Source organism: Taeniopygia guttata, chromosome Z (genome assembly GCF_048771995.1).
Source record: "Taeniopygia guttata chromosome Z, bTaeGut7.mat, whole genome shotgun sequence".
NCBI lineage: Eukaryota > Metazoa > Chordata > Aves > Passeriformes > Estrildidae > Taeniopygia > Taeniopygia guttata.
This window is the reverse complement of record NC_133063.1, coordinates 77,409,249-77,426,312: the sequence shown is the minus strand read 5'-3', so window position 1 is coordinate 77,426,312 and position 17,064 is coordinate 77,409,249. Positions and strand designations below refer to the sequence as shown.

Genomic DNA, 17,064 nt, shown 5'->3' with positions numbered 1-17,064 from the left:
CAGCCTAAAGGCAGATCAGAGGGTCTCCAAAAGCTCTTCTGTACTGCAGGAAGGAGAAATTGGAAGGGAACGACTGGATAATTTCCTGGACTTTTCCAAATTCTGTGGGAGTTGGCTCCAACACAAAATACTCATTCCATAAGGGACAAGTCCTGGGTGAGCAGCAGCTTCTGGTCAAGGGTGCTGCAAAGAGCAAACTCTGCAGCAAGAAAGAAAACACTGACGTTAACCTGGTGACTACTACTGTACTTAACAAATCAAACAACATCACAAGTTGTGCAATCAGAATCATTTGCAAGAGCATATTAAGCCCTATAGCCCATCATAAAAGCAAAGAAATTCTCCTTCTCAAAAGCTGCCTGTAAATCCAGCTGCAACAAAACAAACAAAACAAAGACTCATATTGTCTACCCAATCCATGTGGGACTTGAGAATTAGTTAGCAGGAGGGATCTGCCTTTAACAAAAACAAGATATTTTTATTTTGATGGCTTTTTAATAAACCACCTTTTCTACTACATTTTCCTTAAAAATAGTTTTAAAGCATTTTATATTGAATTTATAAGAAGTTTGAATTTTAAAATCTAATTTAATAAAATCTCTTGATTTAGCCCAGGATTTTTTTTCAGGATGGGAAATTAACTAGGCTGTCTACTGGTTTTCATTGAAAGAATACAGAGAATTTCATTTCGAATGGACAGAAGTTTCCAAAACACATCTATTTAAATGGTAATCTACTGAAAAAAATTAACCTTTCAGATTAAGTATCAAGATCCATAAAATAAGCCATTAATTTCTGGGATTTCAATAGTCCTTCTGTTCTGAGTAAGAGAAGACTTTCAGAGCTGGGTAGTCTGTTTTCAGGTCTGTTAGTGCACAGCTGAACCCAACAAGAACTGCAGCACCACAGGGCCAAAATCTGGGTGTGAGGAGCAGGTCTGGCACAGTTCAGTTCTCACATGAACTCTCATAAAACTCTTCCAAAGAAATGTGAAACTTCCCTCTGCTCTGTTGTGTTGTGACTGATGGTTACCTAGTGATGCCCAGAACTTCTTCCAGGCCTTCGTGAATGACTGATGACTCAGGTACTTCTGGTAATTTCCAAAATTTCCACAAACATTCATGTGAGCCTCAGGACTGGGACAACTTACACAAAAGAGAGAGTGAGAGACCAAAACCTCCCTTTGCAACAGGAACCTGCCTTGCAGTGGCCCACCATTAGCTGCTGTGCAGAATGAATTATTGAAATAAAGGGGTCTCTGTGGCCATTTTTACACTGAGGACAAGTAATGATGACCTTCCTCCACAGGCTAGCTGGGTCATTGTGCAGGACTGGTGCCACCAGCTTTGCTGAGAAAGCTGACAATAAGCAGGGGGGCTCAAGATCTTCCTGTAATTAGATCAGGCTGATGAGTCAGACCCTGCTACATGGCTTCAACAGCAATCCCCACAAATTCACTGCTCTCACAATGGTCAGCTGGGCCAGACTCTGCCACCTGGACAGGGAGCTCCCAGCCTGGTGTCAGGTTCATACCCCAGGTGGATTTTATCTACCTTTTACAGTTTCCTGAAAACAAAGCAAGATTCTCTTCATCCCACCAAGACTCCTGGCACCCACGTGCACCTGCTTCATCCACAGGTGAGAAAATTAGATATTTCTTGGTAAACCTGCCACCAGATTCCTGTGCCAGACTGCTGCTTGCCCACGCTGGTGGCCAGGCTTCCACTGTCAGCAGCTGAATGTGATTTCCATCTTGAGATTTACTGAGTGTTTACAGCACTGCAGAAACACACAGCAGAAATGCAATGATTATTCTTATCTCATTGGAAAGACTGCATGCATTTCCCTGCTTGAGATCATCTTCTCTGGGGACCCATTTAAAACGAAACCACTGCCTTTCTGAAAACATGTCTTGGGCATGAGATCTGCGTGTTTTCCTGCCTCGGCCATAATAAAATGCAAAAAATTGAATCAAAGTGTGCTCATAAAAATTATATCCCTCTCCTGCATGCTTCTGTCTCTTCTCTACACGAGTACAAGCCCTGGAAGGTGAAAGATTTCAAACTCATTATTTGGCATGAAACAGTATTTAGAAGCATGGTGCATAACACAGCTACTCTACAACTATGTCCAAACAAACATAAAATTAGTCTTTCATGGCTAGGAGAGCATATTTTTTAGCCCAGTCTTTAACTTAATCATTTCTTTACAGGAGAAAGCAGCCTATATGCCATTTAGTTCCTAGATTCCCAGGTCAAACAAAGTGAGAAAATGAATAGGTCCATTCATGCTTCAGACAGGATAATTCTGGCAAAGCTGGTGCTGACAGTGTTAAAGAGCAGTGATGGAGGAGTCTGGCCTTGTCATTCTAATTGTGACCATGAGTGACAAAAAATGCGTTCCCTTTGCCAGTGGACCAATCTTTCAGGTTTGTAGAATCCAAACCACGCTCATTGTCGTCATTTGGCATTCCAGGGGCAGAAAATTCATCCACTCAGGTGCCTGCTTTGTCTGAACCTGCCACGGCTCTGGCGCAGCAAAACACGGGGAAGGGCTGGTCATTTTGAGGCTCTACAGGGAGAAGAAGGGTGGTACCAGAGTGTGACACCAGCCCTGTGGTCTGACCCACTCAGTGCCTCTGGCACAGAGCTCCCCTGAGCTCCAAATCCTGGGGCCCCAGCTGTGTGAGGGAGCACAGCCTGCCTGGGTGAGTGGGGTCACTTTGGAAAAGGGCATTTGGTGTGTGCCCATCTCCTCCTTGTTCCACAGAGGGAACCTCTGGATCTGGGAGGAATGTCCAGGTAACAATGAAGGAGCAAAAAAGACTAAAACAGCTGTCATGAAGAGCCAGGAGAGCTGTCATAGACTAAACCCCATTCCCAGTTGCAGCAATATCTCTCTCCCTCAGCCCTTGCTTCAAATCATGCTAAGTATCAAAGAAGCATTTTTCTCACCCAAACAGAATACCATTTTCCTTAGAAAGGCTCAAATCAAATGAATTAAACATCATCTTTTGCAACAACAAAAGGAAATTAGTATCCCCTCTTACTTTCTTCTTCAGCAGGGCAAGGTAGGGACTTCACCCCAGACAGACAATTCAAATAGCTCCCATAGGCATTTCCTATACCACTCCTTCAGAGGGACCATATTAAAAATAAACTAATGCTGTAGGCAGCTTCGGAAAATGACTTCAATGGTATTTATTGCTTTGATAGGGTCAGTGCACAGTATGTGCATGTTGCCTTTTAAACATATGTTTCAGGCAAAGAATCAAAGCTAATTTCAGTGTGTGAAAAGCAAGCAGATTTCATTACTGATTGTGACTTTAACATCAGAATGATAAGGATGCTGGATGTAGGTTCTCAAAACTGAATGTCCAAATGGGAATTTATGATGTAGAACTTCTGCTTTATCATCCATGGGCTTCAATATAAAATGAAGAAAGAAATTCTCCGCTACCAGGAATCTCACAGTTAACCCATGAGCCAGCTGACTATTTTCCCACTCTCTAATTCTCCCTGCAGCTATTTCCTATCTGTAACATGTTAAAGCAAGAATGGCCATTGGCACTAACCACTTCTGGCATCCAAGTGGTGGATATGAAAGAGATCTGATTTTTTTTTTTTTTACACCACTACAATGCAGTCTCACTTTGACTCTTTGCAGAAGTGTCAGCAGAATTCACAACAAACCAAATACAATCTTATGGAAAGCACAATAAAAGGCCTGCTAATAAATTTATTTTTTTTTTTTAAATGAGTATTCCTCACACATTATTGCATCAGATCTAGTTCCCAGCTTCAGGCAACCATGTATAATAACCCTTCCCAAATGCTCCCAGGAAAAAAGGTGAACCCACAGAATTATTAAAAGGCTTCAGGTATAAGCACCAACAAATGAATGAATGAGGACTTTTCACAATGTTTGCACAAGGTCATATTCAGGATCCACTAATGGAAAAACCAGAAGACTCAAAGCCAGTACCCTAAAGGTAGATATCTAACTCAGGATTAGATATCTAAAGTAGCCACATTTTCCATAAGATATTTTGAACACCTATTTAGCTATGAAAGCAAACATAGCTAACTCACCACTAAAGAAAAAAAAGGCACTTGGATATCCATAAAAGACCTTAAATGTTTATGTTAACATGTATAAAAATGCATATACACATTCAATTAGTGAGTATCTATACATTGCATATGTGTACACATACTTATGTACTCCAGAGAGCCTCATTTGCACAGTGGGAAAGCACCCACAACTTCACTTTGAGTCAAAGAAAAAGTGCAGGATTATGAAAAATAATCAAGCATTTTTTTTAATGCCCGTGTCTACAATTACAGACGTGCACGTACTGCTCTGTAAGGCTTTGTCCAGGTCTGTTTAACAGCACCACACTCCCCTAGGTTCAAATGACACCTTTGAAACAACCGAAGCAGTAAATCACACCTCTTTATTATCATCTCAACATGAATGATAACAACCTGCTCTGCTTGGTGAAATACCCATGGGAATTTCACCCAATTACGTGGGGATAACGTATCTTTCATGACTTTAGCTGTCTACCATTTCCATTGTGTACTTGGTAGTCAGTCACAAAGGACACAATCCACTGAAGGAAAATGTATAGACAAGGGGTTAGCCATTTCAAGAGTGGAGAAAGGGAGGTAGAAATCGAAGGAAGAAAGAGAAGGATGACACAGAGCAACTGCTCAGCTTAGTAGCACAGCTGCTTAAACAACTGAATAGCAATCAATGGGTTAGCATTCAATCCAAGTTTAGATCGCATTGAAATCTATTAGAATACTGCATATAATGAATGACTCTTACTTATTTGGTATTCTATCTTGGAATTAATCAGCTCAGTTGTTATGCAGGGGGAAAAAAATTAAAAAAAAAAAAAAAAAAAGTCAGCGAGTAGACAGGCCCAAACCCAAGGAAAACAACCACCTTGATTTCCCTGGTGGTTAACAGCCTGACAGTCCTCAACAATACAGGCTGAAGTTGAACACTGTGAGAAGCAGTGCAAGGTAAAGGTTTTCTGGCTGTTGGGGCAGCAGCCTGGTTTGTGTGTGCACAACTTGCCCCATCCCCTCCCTTCCAGGCTTTCACAATGCTCGTGGGGTTGTACCATCTGCTGGAGCACAATTCAGAGGTAGCTTTAAAGTGATGATAGCTCTGGGAAATGATAATCACTGGGTCATAGAAAGCTGTACTGCAGTGTATAAATAAGATAACAGAAAGTGCTGAGCAGGGCATGTTTGCATTATGAAATGTATTTTCCTTTTTCCTGTATAAAACCTGTCTTGAAAGCGTGGGGAATGCAGCAGGATTGAAAACCAGGAGGAAAGCACCACAGCCCCAGAAGCTGCACAAAGGAGGAGGGGGATGGAGGAATGGTAAGCTGAAGTATTATTGACTGAGGAATGATAAAAGAGGAAGGAATTCAACAGTTACATCTATTTCGCTTGGTGCAATGGCATGAGATCAAAGGCTTACGTTCACATTAGCCCAGAATAATGCATACTCCATAAATGATGCAAAGCTAGGCCACATTCCCAAGATGTGACAATGCCTCAAGATGCCCCTTTGCTAAGTTCAGGTCAAGGCAACAGGCTCCTGCATATGAAATCCTTTTTCAAAGCACACAGACATACTTAAACCTCTGGGCATGGAGATCGACAACATTCAGGACAGGCAGGATGTCCTCCACTTTCTTCTGCTTTCCACAGATGGCTTTGCAAATTCAGTCAAATGTCTTTCATTTGCAGGATTTTGTTCCCAATTGCTGTTGATATTTCAGAAGATCCAAACTGTCCACCCAAGCACAGAGGAGCTCAGGCTGAGAAATTGTGCTTTATTTTATTTCTAAAGCAGGTATCAGAGCAAAGAAAGCATCAGAAGACAGTCAGCTCAAATTCTAGAGATGCGTCTCCGTCCCACCTCTGCACTGACAACCTTTGTGACCTTGATCAGCTCACCTGGGACAGCCCCTTTAATGGCTGCAGAGCAAGAACAATGTCAAATGGCTCCTGAAAGCCCCAGTTTATTTTTTTCTGAGACACATTTGTCAAAGCCACTTAAAGATTCAGATCAGTGCTGGTTGTATCTTGATTCCTGGGGGATCCAGCCATTGTGGATGCCTTAAACAGAAACACCACCAGGACACATCCATATCATAAATTCCTTTAAGAAATCCTAATCTCTGGGAGTCTGTATACCATCAGCTAAATGGAGATGAATAATTATTTTCCCCTCACCTTTCACGGTTTGGTTGGTGCAGGGAAGCGTTGCCATACCAACAGCGATCCAGCCTGGCCGTAGGACAGGGCTGGAAGTGTGGAGGTGCAGACATCCCAGGCCGAGAAGAAAATCCTCCTTTCCATCCCTCCCTCCTTTCTTCCTTCCCTGCCTCCCTCCCTCCTCTCCCTGGAAGAGAAGCAGTTTCTCTTTGTGAGAGAGCACAAAGGGGAAGAAAGAAAAGGAATTGTCCATCAAGCTCAGCAGAGCCTCGGGGGCTTTCAGCAGAGGATGCCACAGCCTATGAGGAGAGCGAGGCGCACTGAAGACTGATTTTAAAAGGACAGTTCAACCCCAGCTAGCCTGAACTGCCTCCAGCAGTCCTCAGCCTGTGAAGAACATGTGGCACTGAAAGACTCCCTGACATCTCCCCGTGTTTTGCTTTCCACAGATCAGCACCGCTTCCCACTCAGAGTCCCCTGCTGCTTCTGGGCGCCCAGCGATGCTGCTCCGGCAGCCAGACCCTTTCTGGGGGCTCACAGCAGGCAACACTCATCTGCTGGGTCTTCTGGGTCCCTCCTCACCTGCCAAAAACATCAGCGGGCCTGTAAACCTTTCTTCAGGGAAAACCTAACAGATACATTCATTCCCTGCTAGAGGCTGTAAATCCTGCAGACCCAAACAGGGGTTCTAGCCAGTGCTGGAGGGAAATAAACCATGCATCCAGTGCCAAACCTGTGTCCCATTCCAGACACCCTTCTTGAGACACTGGAACCAAAGAGGCACTGTCAATACAGAGAACAAGGTGATTATGAGAGAAGTGTGGAAAGCAAATGAGAGAGAGCCACAGAAATTACTCAGGGCAGATACAATAAATGTGTTTATATTTATATATACATATGTGTGTGTGTGTGCGTGTGTGTGTGTGTGTGTTTGCAATAATTAATGGTGCAGAAAAAACACCTTTTTTTTCAAGTATAAGAGGTGAATGAGTGCAAACAAAAATGGAGCAATTCAAAACCACTACAGAGCTAGCAGACAACACAGCCATAACATCCTCCAGACCACACAGCCCCACTGAGACTACACTCAAAACCAGACACAAGGACCTTGAATATCTAGAGGTACAATTATTTGTTAAAAGAAAACAAGCCCTTGGGAACTGCAGAACTCCTTGTTTTGCAGGAGGACAGGAAAACATCCATTCTTCAGAGAGAGTGACAGATCACCTATGAAAGGAGGAATCTTCAAGTGCAGGCTGAAGCAGCTGAGTCAAGAGGTGTTCCGCAGGTATTTACCATGAGAAAGACCAGCTCTTTATGGGATTGAGCCTGTGCTGGCCCTTGGAGACAGAGGTGCCAAACCAAGGCAGCCCAGAACACCAAAGTGAGGAGGAAAATGGAGCTGGGTGCTATCAGGACAATTGCTGCAGTTTGGGGGTCTCTTTATCCATGACAGACCTTTTGGCCCTGCCTCACCTCACCAATCCATCCGCACCAGTGACTGTTCACCAGGCACTCCCTTCTTCATCCAGGCCATGGCAAAGGGCCCCCTCAGCCCTCTCTCCTCACATGCTGGGCTGCCCTGGCTCTGCTCTGACAGCCTCAGACCTCACCCACACCTTGAGCTGTCCCAGCTCTCAGTGCAGCTGGGTGTTTTCCTCTTCGTGCTGTGGGACCAGAACCATATTTCAATGTGAAGAGGATGTCCTGGTCACAGCATCACAACTGACACAGCTCTCCACCCTCAGCTCTCAGCCCTTTTTCTTCAGCTCCCTATGACCTGTGTCTGCCTTTCAGACACCAGACAGACCTCTGATTTTTCTCTGGTTATTGATCTAAAAGACCAAGCTGGCATATTTCTCCACCTTCCCTCTCCTGGGCCTCACATCCTTTGGTGTCCTGATCTCCAGAGCTCAGTGATGACAAGGAGTGAAGGATTTTCACACAGTTAATGCAGTGTGAGTTAAGTAATCAGTGAAATAAGGTTATACACCTAAGTTTAATATCTTCATAAGCAACCTGGAAGATGGGCTCTAGGCACCCTGCAGGAAAACCTTGGAAATATCTGGAAGAGTGGGATAACAATAAACTTACAAAGCTCAACAAGGACAAATGTAAGGTCTTGCACCTGGGAATACATAATCCAGGAATGAAAAGGTGATAGGAATATATAACTCCTCTGTGGGAAAGGACCTGGAGGTCCTGGCAGACAACAAGCTCCATGAGAGTGAACAGTGAGCTGTTGCAGCACAGAAAACCAACAGGATGTGGGTTGCATCAGCCAGCAGAGATAGCAAAGTCATTATCCCACTCTAATCAGCCCTTGTCAGGCCACATCTGGAACACTGTATTCAGTTTTGGTCACTGCTACATAAAAAAAATCCCAGTAGACCAGATGGAGAAGGTCCAAAGAAGGGCCACAGAGATGATCAAAGGGCTGGGAAGCTGCCAGCTGAGGAGAAGTTGAGACAACAGGGTTTATTCAGCCTTGAGAAAAGGAGGCAATAGGGAGACCTTATTGCCGTGTTCTAGCACTTAAGGGATGGCTACAGGGAAGATGGAGACTCCCTTTTTATAAGGAGCCACATGGAAAATGGGCAATGGATACAATTTACTCCTGGGGAGATTCCAGTTAGGCATAAGAGGAGAATCGCTCACAACGAGAACAATTAGCCATTGGATTGCTTCTCCAGGGAAATGGTGGGTTTCCCAACACTGCTCCCTTTCATGACTCAGCTGGAGAGGGTGCAGTGCCATCTTGTCCAGAACCTGCTCTTGTCAAGGTTGGATCAGATGATTCTTGAATCTGGCATCCTATGATCAGATGGTTCGAAATACATTTTTGGAGTGGACATAGTGTTGGCTCTTTATGGACTGAAGACTCTCTCCTACCACACTTACAGCCCCCTCAAAGCCTCCTGGATGAGTAAACACCTCCCTCTTGGGAGCCTCAAGAGCTCTGACATGAAGAACAGGTTCAGCCACTCCTTTGAGAGATTTTATTAGAGTGGCTGCACTACTTTTAGAAAATAACCTTGCTAAGCACTGTGAAGTTTGGGTGTCTGAGAACATATCCATTCATTTCCAAAAGTTTGTCATGAACACGGAAAAGAAAAAGCTGGATTTTTTTTTTTTTAAACTATGCTGCTGGCCAAGACGATTGCAGGGATGAACTAGATGAGCAGATGTAGACCAGGCAGAGACGCCTGCTTTTCTTGGTGGAGCTATGCTTAAGTGAAATCCCTTCACTAGAAATAATGAAATGGACATCTATGACAGCATCTGGAAGCTATTTCTGGATATACTTCAACGAGAGCAAACGCATTAAGAGTGGACAAGTGTTTTACGGGAAGAGGCAGCCACAGAGAGGTTGGGAGAGCGTGGAGGCCTCAGTTAGGGGGAGAGGAATATGAGAAGGAAGAAAGAAGAGAAGCAGCCAGCCCCACTGAAAAAATGGGGAAGGCACTGCTGAAGGGTCACAGTCTGTAATCATACCAGACTGCCAGATTTTATTTCTGTGCAGGAAATATGTCAGGAGTACAACTGCTAGTCCCTGGATTAAAAAAAAAATAATAATAAATTGAATGGTTAAGTAAAAATGAGGGGGAGTAAGATGTCATTATAATGAATGAAAATAAAATGTCTTGATCAAGCACCATTATATCAAGAGGGATGAATGGTTAAACAACAGCCATAGATACATCGGTACAACTTTCCCCTCCTATTTTTCTCCCCCTTCACAATTGCAGGGTTAAGAAGTAATAGCTATGAAGTTTGTCTAAGAATGGCATTAACTGCTGTTTTTTATTGATGCAAAAAATAGAACAGATTAATACTTTATCACTGCATTTTTTTACCTACATATAAAAATATCAATAAAAGCTTTAAGCTTTAAGGATGTACACCAGATGATTACTTCCTTGAAAAACCCATTAGACACCTTGTGCTTTTATGCCACAGAGCAAACACCAAAAGAAAAGTTACAGACTCAAACAATTTCTGATGTAAAGCTTTTTTCTCCTTCACCTTTTAAAATTAAAAAAAAGTCCTCGGGGAGCAAACAAATATAACAAATATGCTCCCAAAGCCAAAAGAGAAGCTCCTCAGTGAAGATGGGAATCAGTTCCTAAGCATTCTCATCTCCTCATTGTCTCACAGGCATGCCAGAGGCACACAGCACCGGCAAGGGCCAGACACCCATTTGCAGTAATTTCAACATAACTCCCAGACCCATCCTCACCTCTCCAAGCATCTTAGAAATGATCTTTCTGCACAAAGCTGGGTGGTCTGGTGACCTCTGCGGCGTGCCGGCTCTCTCTGGGCTCACGTGGGCAGCCTCAGCAGTGGCAGCAGAGGCTTCTCATGGCTTTCCAGCACCAAACTGCAGCCTCCTTGCTCCGTGTATGGCTCAGCAGGACACAGCCCAGCCCCCTGACACTGCTCCCTGCACAGCCACATCAGACTCCTCCTGAGAGAGCTGCTCCTGCTCCAGATTCTGCCTCCCCCAGAGGCACTGGCATTGCCCCTGCACAGCCCCAGAGAGAGAGATCTGAACATTAAATTCCTAAAGAGGTGCAAATCAATGCTTCTCACTTCTATTTTAGCCCTCTGAGTGACACATCCCAGTGCTCAGCCTGCCTTCTCCACCAGCCATGGTGATGTCTTGGAAGGCATCCTTGGCCATTGTCTTCCTAGAGCTCCGGCAAACATGTTCCACCCCATGCAGAATGCTCTTTTTTATTCACCACAGCTTTTATTGATTTGTATTTGTCTGCATTATCTGCTCAGGTTATTTGCTGGCTCACTGACAGAAGAGTCAAATTCTTGCTGGGTTCTCTTTATGGTGTTGCTATTAAAAAAAACAAAAAAAAAACTAGCAACAGTAAAAGTGGTTGTTTCTTGTTACTGGTCTCCTTTAAATTGGCCAGGAGCACACCTGAAGGTGTGGCTGGAGAGGCCACAGGTTTGACTCAAAAATGCTTTGGTCTTGGAGGCTGTTCTCACCCAAAACCAAACACTTTTTTGATGGGAAGCCACAGCAAGATGTCTCCTCTGATTTCCCTATATAGAAACAAAGAGGTTTCACCTCCTGAAGAGGAAATGTACAAAAATATACATATACAGAGAGATACCTATAGATAATTCAATGCGTGCTTATACCTTCATATGACACTTCATATATAGATATAGACCTTAGGCTGACATGGTTGGACAAAAAAGGATTTTCTAAAGGAAAGAGGCTGGTTGCTTTTGCAGGTTGGAATGTGTCCTGATTAAATGTGGCAGCAGTCACCATTTTCACAACAGAAGATTTAAAGGAATGCTCTTTTCCTGTGAAATACTGACTCCTGGGATGTCATCTAAGGGCCACCTCACCAGTGCAAAGTTCACTGCTGACTTCAGCAAGACCTGAAACCACACTAAGCATCTCTTTTAAAACCAGCCTTTGGAAACCAGTTCATGCACCTGAGCCAAGCTCTGGCTGCTCTGTTCCTGTTTTTAACTAACAGGCATCTCTGACTCTGGGGTGGACGCCTTGGTTTTGAGGGAAACTGGTTTCATTTTAGCAGTCCTGGGCACTTTCAGGGCCAGGGGGCTGTGGGGAGCAATTCAGGCAGCATCTGCTCTTGGCAACCGTGGTCCTTACCAGCCTTGACTGGTTCTGCTCGTGCCTGGGCCAAGGTCACACCCCATGGTCACCCCCAGGATGCTGCTACATGGAGTGGTAGCCTGGTGGCTGCTGTCCGTCAGAAAACACCATGTGGAGCTGCTGCTCTCACAGTGACAAAAGGGGTGCAATTGAAATTCAGCCTGTTCAAGGGCACCATCCTTGATTTTATTACTGACACACCTAACAGGAGAAGCAGGACAAAAAGCTGGGTGAAAAAGGTGTGCGTGCTAGGAATGTGGGCATGTTTACCATTCCTTTCTGCTAATCACAGTGATGTATTTGTATCACTTTCACAGATATACATCCTCACTTCTCAGACTGGTTCTAGCTGATCTGTATAATGTATGCAGAAGGCTTGGTTCTCACCAAACAGAAATAGAAAGGAAGATTTGCTGTGAGAAAATCTATTTTTTTCTGTGAATATTAATCATTTCAGCTTTGATAGTGAAGTGATATGAGTGAAAAAGCCAAGAATTGCTCCAGGGCTTCACATAGATGACTATTGTAGAAAAGACATTTGCTGGAGATAACGCTGCTTAAGCTCAGAATCATTATACAGAACACAGTTAACTCCAATCAACCTGCTTGCTCCCCAAGATTTAAACAGAATTAATGTGACATCCCAGCTGAAGCTGGAACTCAGCAACTCAGAAAATAAAAGTGACAAATTAAAGCAAGTTCCATATGTGTTTTAATCTTAAATGGCAAAAAGAAAACCATTATGCCAGATGATAGGAGAGCAATATGGTCCCAATACACTGTTCATCTCCTTAGCAGCTTTAAATAATGTTTGGTATGTTTATCAGGAAGAAAAGCATGGGGATTGCTCTAAAAATTTCCATGGGTAAGAAGAAGGTCATCAACTTTTAGTCTGGAAAGTGAGAATAGATTTTGGACCATATAATACACATCACCAGAATCTACTGGTCATTTGGTCATCTTAATGGATTTTCACAACATGACAAAAATCTTCTCATTTCAAACCAAATTAAAAAACCTTCAGTTAAAGATCAAATAGATGAATGCCTTTCTTTTCTTTGGGAAACGCACAGACACGTGGAGATACCTGCATTACACCAACTTTTCATCTAACCTTACTTTACAATATTTTAGAGCTGCATGAAGGACACAACCCTTAAAGGTAGGACATGGAAAAGAGCAGTTTGCAGGATAAGGAGACAAAGGAAATTTTGGACAGGTTGGGAACTGAGGCACACAGAGGCTGTAAGTGAGAGACTGAAGTGCACCCAAAACATCAGTGGCAGAGCTCCTGGATTTTCTTCCACTGGGCACGCCTCACACCTCTGGTGGGTGACTGACCACTGCTGCAAGAGGGAAGCATGAAAGGTCCCAGAACTGCCAGCAAGAGAATGTGCACTAGACACTGGTACATGGCTGAGTGAGGAAGCACAAGTGGATAATTAGAGATGGATGGTCAAATGTGCACTGAAAACTGATTCCTGCACTGAGCTGGGAGGGCTGGCTGCTGATGGAATAAAACCAGTACTCTGAGTTACCTTAAACAAGCAGTGAAATAAAAATAAAAAAGTAAAAAATAAATAAACAAACAAATAGATAGATAGATAGATAGATAGATAGATAGATAGATAGATAAAGCCCCTCTTCTATAATTGATGTTAGACATCTTATTACTGTGAAAGGCATCTCTAAGCAGCCTCTAAAATGTGGGGGCTTTTTCTATTAAAACCAATTGTGCCTATTTACTACTTCTATCCTTCCTTGTTCCCCACCATCATCAGCCTAACAGGTCATTCTCTCGCTTTCTTCTTGCCTCACTACGTTTCCTCCTCCTGCTAATTTAGTGTAACAGAAGCAGCAGCAGGATTTTCCTATTCATCAGCAAAGAGGTCTGAGATGTGCACCTCTGGGAACTGATGCATATTTACAATATCATCAGGAAAGCTCAGTCACCACGTTGGTTTGGACAGTGCACACTCTGACAGCCCCAAACCAATCAAACAGCAGGGCTTAAAGCTTTAAAACAGAAGAATCTTCCAAGTTTTACCTCATCTGTGGTTTCTAGGGAGGTTTTTAAGAAGGGTAGAAGAAATAAGACTAAAAATGAAATATACTTTGGAAACTTCTAATTATCAGAGTCTGTGCATTACAAGGAATAAATGCTAACTTACTGTAAGATGCAGCACAAAGAAGGATCACACAAAGGCACAATGAGACTGATAAGAAGAATCACAAAAAGGGAGAACAGTATCTTCTTACACATGTATGAAACCTTTCACTCTGAAAAAAATTACAGCCTACAGGTAAAACTCCACTGGCTTGTGCTAGTATGAAATTAATTTTGACCTAGTTTTGGGTTGGTTTTTTTTTTTTGCATTATAATACATAATATTAAATTAAAAAGTCAAAACATAAAATTTTTATCCTTCCTTTTGAAGCGCCGATACATTTCATTCTGACAACACAAGGACATTTTGATATTTGTCAGACGTTTTTGATTTGTTCTCCTTCCACCAGCTCAAAATGAAACTGGATGAACCTATCAAGGCGTCAAGACAGATGGAAAACCTAACGATGTTATGGTAAGTTCTCCAAAATGCAGCGCAGGCAGGATGAAGGCAGGGTGTAACAGCAGAAACAGGAGCACACAGCCAGGATATCAGTCTGGCTTTTTAATCTCCACATTTTAACAAGAGACCTGGACCTTATCAGATATATCACACTGGCTATGTTTATATGTACTGCCTGGAATCAGATGTTTTCCTTTGAAAAATCAAACAAGGGTAGAGGTAAAGAAGATTGTGCACAAGCTGTTGGTTTTTAGGTGGAAGAGCTCCAAAGCACCACCCAGAGCTTTAATGAAGTTAGAGCAGCACCACAGTCGTGAAACTCAATATTTGATGAGCATTTGAAACAAAGAGGCGCCACCCCTGGGCTCCATCTCCCATGAACCAGGACAAATTATGCCAGTGGGATTAGGGTAAGAAATAACAGCTCTGTGACAACTAATATCGAGCAGAAGAGTGAAGGTGGAAAGTAATGAAGTGAACAGGATGTCACAAAAAAAACCCCAAAAAACAAAAAACCCAAAAAAATAAAACAAGAAAAAAAAAAAAAAAGAAAAACAAACAAACAAAACCAAAAATAAAAACAAATCCAAAAAAACCAAAAAACTCCAAACTAAACCAAACCAAAACCCCACAGATACAACTTTGAGAAAAACTGTAGCCCCACCCTTAAGTGGTAGCTAGGGTAGAGGTTTCCTTCTTTCACAAGTGATAGTGACACTTTTAAAATTTTGGTACAGCAGATTTTCATAAATCCGGAGAGAACCTGGGGGGCATGTAGTACTATGGAAAAAGAACACATACTATGGAAATAAAAAAAGGCATTAAAACCAGTATTTTTACAGCAAAATTTCACAGGACAATAGAAACTTTGGGACCATAACATCAGGATCTAGTGCTTTGCCTTGTAATACCAAAAGAACAAAACACAAAATATTTACAAAACATAGATGTATATATATATGAAACCAAAACTGAATATACTACTGGCCTGGTCCACATTCCAATTACATTCTTGCCTCAGTTTCAACTGCACGTTTGTTTCATCTCAAGCAGGCCAAACAGTTCTTCTCAGGAGGACCTTCTCTAGAAAGACAACAAGTTTTATACCCCAAGATTTCTTCCGTTCCCAGTGAGCCTCCCTTGGCCTGCATGGAAATTCCTCTGCACCCCAGACAGTGACTCGTAAAGTGGAGATGACAGACAGGTGCAGGGCAGAAATTCGTGGCATCCCAGGTTTCCAGACAGACTTCTCACTTCTCTGCTCCACTCAGTGCATCTGAGCTGCACAGCCAGACCCGTCTCCTTGGCACACACAGAAGCATGATTTCCACCTCCAGCAATTAATGCTTAATGAAAAAACAGTAGCCACAACAGCTCCATACCACGACTCGAAGCCATCTGTTCCTGCCTTGTTAGTGTGTGCTTTCCAGAGTGACCAATCCACTCCCCACCAACAGCGTGGTATGCATCTGTTAAAGAAATATTTTACTGCTCTGGGTGGATTTCTGGTGTGGGGGGAAAGAGGCAAAGGAAGCCAAAATAAACACTGGCTTGATTATTTTAAGGTACATCTCTTGCTCAAGCACACATATATAAATCTCACCCAAGACACAGGAAGGTGGAGTTAGACTGGAGAATGCCTCTGGCTTGTCTTGGGAAGGCTGCTAAGAATAATTAGAATGCTTCAGTTTAGCTGCTTTTTAATGACCCCATTCATGCACCCTAACCTTTACTTTCCCTAATACGGTGTTGAGCTCCTGCATGCAGGGAGCAGCAAGGCAAAGGAGGGATTTCTTGACAATACGTTTGGGAAAAAAAAAAAAAAGAAAAAGGCACCGGCGCCGTTGTGTGTCAATACTCATCCAAATGTGCCCATTTGATATTTTACTGACAGAACTGAAAATATGTTTGAATTTCAAACTTGTCGAGATGGCTGGGATGCAGGGATTATTTTCCCCTGAGGGCAGATAAACAAGACGGATGGACTAAACTCCGAATCGCCTAATGATCAAAATGCAAGGTAAGCTGTCATAGAGAGGGCTCTTCTCATCCTTGCTGACAGCATGAATTCTGCTGAATTATTTCTAGTCTTCCTGATTAATGGGCCTGGTGACTAATTAGTTTGTGAGTCTTGCTCGTAAACGGCACTTTGATAGCTGCCACTTTGAGGGAAAGACCTCAGTGATGTCAGCTGGAGATGCGTTCTCCAAAAAACCTGCCCCTGGATGATCCCACAGTGGATGCACAGCTATGGTTAGGCCTTAATAGTGGAGCTGCAGCCCTAGCTGGGACTCCAGGTCCACTCAACCCCACAGTGCTTTGGTGAATACCTCATTAAAAGGAGAATAATTTTATTAGTCCATCCCATTACCCCCAGCTGCTGCTTTTCTCCTTGCGTGGAAGAGCTAAAATCAGTTAACTTCGCCATCATATCAGGACGCCAATGTCTCACACAACTTCCTAGATCCCACTTTTCCTTACCAAATGCTCCCAGCTATGGAATGTTGGGGTCAGGGCCCCACACCTATGGCAGATAACACACAGACTTTGGATTTATAGCTCTTCTGAAGACACCAGGAGTGTGCTGGCATTCCACTTC

At 43.1% G+C, this 17,064-nt stretch overlaps 1 long non-coding RNA gene across 5 annotated transcripts in view; it reads right to left on the bottom strand.

The window, feature by feature from the left end:
• Positions 1-17,064, bottom strand: part of LOC115491080 (uncharacterized) — a 94,140-nt gene that overhangs the window by 72,496 nt on the left and 4,580 nt on the right. For 4 of the 5 annotated variants that reach the window (XR_012052815.1, XR_012052814.1, XR_012052813.1 and 1 more), the window contains exon 6: positions 10,486-15,934. The exons of the other annotated variant lie outside the window; for it this stretch is intronic. This is a non-coding gene — a long non-coding RNA (uncharacterized lncRNA). The remainder of the gene's footprint in view (positions 1-10,485; positions 15,935-17,064) is intronic. 5 annotated transcript variants of the gene reach the window in all.